Source organism: Chlorocebus sabaeus, chromosome 11 (genome assembly GCF_047675955.1).
Source record: "Chlorocebus sabaeus isolate Y175 chromosome 11, mChlSab1.0.hap1, whole genome shotgun sequence".
Lineage (NCBI taxonomy): Eukaryota > Metazoa > Chordata > Mammalia > Primates > Cercopithecidae > Chlorocebus > Chlorocebus sabaeus.
The window spans coordinates 68,530,888-68,535,752 of NC_132914.1; positions in this window are offsets into that span (position 1 = coordinate 68,530,888).

Sequence of the window (4,865 nt, forward strand, 5' to 3'; positions counted from 1 at the left end):
AAATCACCAGAGTCAGTCTGTGTGGCTATTGTTGCCTGTTGCTTGCTCATTTTTAAATACTAATTCAAGCTGACCAAGGATATATGTGTATATATACATATATATGTATGTGACACAACTGATACCTAAAATAATCCTAGTTATCTAGTGTTATGATATTTTTAGAGCTATGTCTTCCAAGACTTCCAAAAGTTCATAGAATGTTTATCTCCTCCTTCTCTTGGTTCTTGTGACACTTTTAGTGTACCTGTTGAGTTTCTAGAATTTATTATTTTCCCTAGAGTTTCTAACTTTCTAAGAGTTCTAAAATCTTAACATTTTACATTATCTACTTGCCTTATGAATTAAAATCAATTTTAGTTTTTCTACTATTGTAATTATTTGAAGTAGTATCTGCTCAATGTAAAGAGTTAAACAATAAAAACATAGAAAAACAAAAATTAATCATCTTCTCCAGCCCCCAACCAACCTCTTATGGAGACATTAATATTTCATATTAATATTCCACTATATAACAGTACACAGATCTATTAAAATATTCTATTCTCTAAATTGATAAAACATTCATAGTTTTCTCATGTTTTCCATCTCTTCTAAACCCCAACCAATCCCATCCAAAGACTACCAGTGTTGCCTTTTTGATATCTATCCTCTCTCACCCGTCTCTATATTCATTGAGGTGTACACCAATCTATTTACCCACGTATTAATTTTAGTTTACTTGATTTTTGACAAAATTTAAGCAAAATATATTATTTTATTATAACTTCATTTCATTTTAAAATGTATTGTGGACATGCTTGTATATAAATACATTGATCTTATTCTATTTTGATGGCTGCATAATAATCCGCGAAGTGATTGTATTAAGATACTTCCAGTCATTCTCTAACTTGAACATTCAGATTTTTTTCCATGTTTTCCACTGCAAACATCCATATGCATGTTTTTTCATGCACCTGTGCAAATATCCTCTAGGACATATTTCCAAAGAGGAATTTTCTGTCAAGTAACTTTCCTGACAAGTTAAATGCGTTTACTCCAAGTATATGTGAATATTGATGCTATCAAATTCTGTAATGTTTCTCAATAGCATGAGGGGAAAATTATATTTTTTACTGCTTCAGTAAGCACTTTTTGACTACTAGTGAGATGAATCACGTTTTCAAATATTTATTGGACACTTGACCTTATTATTATTTTTCAATTAGGTTATCTTTTTAAATCAAGGTATGGTAATGCTTTACATGTTTGAAATAGTAACTCCTTCTCTGTCATTAAGTATCAAATATATTTTCTCTGAATCTCTCATTTGACTTTTTATGATGTAGTTCAAGGTATAGAAAAAGATTTTCTTTCATAGTCATCCATTTATCTCTTCCTTTAAGGTCTTCATTGTTCTTTCTTTCCTAAAGAACTTTTCATTTTTACTTTCTTTTGTAGCTAGCCCTTTAATGTATTTGCGGGGGTTTTTGTACAAGACATCACGTAAGAACATAATTTTGTAAATTTGTGTTTTCCAACTAGATTGGGAAATCAATTCTGCCACCACTATTTACTAAATATATCATTCTTTCCTTACTGAATTGAAATGGCATCTTCATATCAGGTTCCACTATATGCATGAACTCTCTAGTTAGTTCTATGATCTACTCATCTACTTCTGTACCAAAATCATACAGGTTTGACGATAACAGCTTTGAAACAAGTTTTGATATTTTGTTATACCAAGACCCCATTACTAATATTATTCTAAAAATTGTTGGCAATTCTGCAACATTTATTCTGGATGAACTTTTGTTTTGTCCTATTTTTAACAATATGTGAAAATTCTGATTGAATAAAAGCTTTTTATATTCATTTTTGAATGACTGATATTTTTATAATACTAATTTTTAAAATTCTGAAACAAGACATGTCTCTTAATTTATTTAAAGCTTTCAATACTATTTTATAATTTTGTCTGCACATATCCTGAAGCTTTCTTTTAAATACATTCCTTCCTTTCTAACTGATTACTAATATAAAGACAAGCAATTTATTTGCTTTTCCCCAATAATCTTATATCTTCTTTATTAAATTATAATACCTTTAGTTATATCCCTTGGATTATATGCAAATAATAATGTTCTATGTTGTCATGGTTCTATAGTATCTTCTAGGCCCTACTTATAATATTTAAACTTGTTCATGTCACAGTTATTCAGTATTTGTTGTTTATTGTCTTGAACGCTTCTGCATAGCTGCTGCCCAAACAGATGATCCAACAAATGATTCACAAACAAGAACACGATGAAATTTTGAAAATAAAGATGTTTGTCTCTTTTAATATTTATGCTACTTTTTTTGTTTTCTTGTCTCATTGCTTTATTTAGAACCTTCAAAATACCACTTAATAATGAAGATAACTGAGCATCTTAGTCTCACCTTTTTTTTTTCAATTTTACTTTAAATTCTGGGGGATACATGTGCAGAATGTGCAGGTTTGTTACATAGGTATACATATGCCATGGTGGTTTGCTGCACCTATTGAGCTGTCCTCTATTTCCCTCCCCTCACCCCCTACCCCCCACAGGCCCCGGTGTGTGTTGTTTCCCTCCCTGTGTCCATGTGTTTTCATTGTTCAACTCCCACTTATGATGTGTTTTCTGTTCCTGTGTTAGTTTGCTGAGGATAATGGCTTCCAGCTTCATCCATGTCCCTGCAAAGGACAGTATCTCATTCTTTTTTATGGCTGCATAGTATTCCATGCTGTATATGTACCAGACTTTCATTATCTAGTCTATCATTGATGGGCATTTGGGTTGGTTCCATGTCTCTGCAATTGTAAACAGTGCTGCAATAAACATACATGTGCCCGTGTCTTTATAGTAGAATGATTTATATTCCTTTGGGTATCTACTTAGTAATGGGATTGCTGTGTCAAGTGGTATTTCTGGTTCAAGATCCTTGAAGAATCGCCATACTGTCTTCCACAATGGTTGAACTAATTTACATTCCCACCAACTGTGTAAAAGCAGTCCTGTTTCTCCGCAGCCTTGCCAGCATCTATTGTTTCTCGACTTTTTCATAATTGCCATTCTGTTAGTCCCACTTTTACTGATAAGAACTAGTATTTTCTTGTTTATTATGATACACACTATTGAGATTTTTAATAGTTTTATTGTGTGGGGATCATTTTCTCTGTCTCCATTTTACTTATTGTTTTATTTGGAATGCAGCTAAATTTAATTAAGTGATTTTTAAGACCCAATAAAATGATATTGCTTTATTATTCTTTCATTTGAAAATGAGATGAATTATGTTGCTGCCCTTTTTCTTATTGAACCTTCCATGCATTCCTGGAGTGCAACTTGCTTTGTTTTGTTATTCCTTTAACAAACTCTAAATTTGATTTACTTACATAGATCTAGGTCTAAAATTTTTATACTGTCAGTATTATTTCCATACAAAGGTTATGCTAGCTAAGTAAAATAGTGTGTGTGCTTTTTCTGTGATCTTGAGTCATTGCTTTATGCATGACTCTTCTTTTTTTGAATGTTACCTAGGACACAGATATAAAACCATCTGGACCTAATAAGTTTAAAAATACTAAGAGTTCTATAACAAGCTTTTATAGCAACATTTCTAATTTCTTCTGCAGCCATTGGTCTGTTTAGGTTTTCTCTTTTACATGGTAAAATCTAGCATTTATATTTTGCTCAATAAAACTTGTTTCTAATTTATAACCAGACACTTCCACATAATTTCTTAAAATTCTGTTAATCTCAATGATATCTATAATTATATTTTCTTTATTATATCTAATATTATATTTTTTTCTTTGTTCATAAATCAGAAATCCAGGAAGGTACCTGTTATATTTTTAATAATAAAATATATCAAATAAACTGAGAAGATAAATAATAACTCCCTTAAAGATCCCATTCATTTGAGATAGATAACTTGTTATAGTATTCAAAAATATTTTTTTTCTTCCCTGACATAGTTAAGAAATCAACCTAGGCAAGGATGGCACAATAGACTAGTTTAATTTCTTAACCCAATCAGGTAACCTTGGATTTTATTTAATTATTTTGGCCAACTGGGGATTTGGCCCATGTTTCCACTTCATGATATTTATACCATGTTTCCACTTCATGTTATTTATTATAGGTGAGGTAGAATAATCTAAGCTAAAAGAAAAGGCATCCTGGCCTTCTAAAACAGACTTGGGGAAGTATTATCTTCTTGATCAAGCCTGAGAAATCTTTTGTCATGGTTCTATAGTGTCTTCTAGGCCCTACTTATAATACTTAAACTTGTTCTTGTCACAGTTATTCAATAATTGTTGTTCATTGTCTTGAAAGCTTCTGCATAGCTGCTGTCCAAATAGATGGTCCAACAAATGATTCACAAATGAAAACAGGATAAAATCATGCTGATTAAAAATGAAACCTCCTGTCTTCATGAAGATAAACAACAGGGGTGAATATTTTTGCAATCTTCCTGCTGCTTTATCTGGATAAGGAGTTAGAATACAAATATTGATACAATCTTTGGAAAAAGCGTGATTGTTCTTTAGCCATGATAGCAAGTACTCCTAAGAACAACTTTTAAGTCCATCCAATTGATTAATGGCAATTTTGCCTCAATTAACATGCTTTTTAAAGCCAATCAATCCATAACCATCCTTCACTTCTGAAAGTCAACCAATAAGGAATAGACTCACTCTAGAAAACATGCCTCTGAATCCCAACCAATCGACAAAAATCTAAGCTGAATAATCATGCTTGAACAGATTATGTCAATCTACTTATGCCTCTTAAAATATGCTAATCTTTGAGCCCCATGCTGTCCAAAAACCCTGTATATAATCAGTAGTC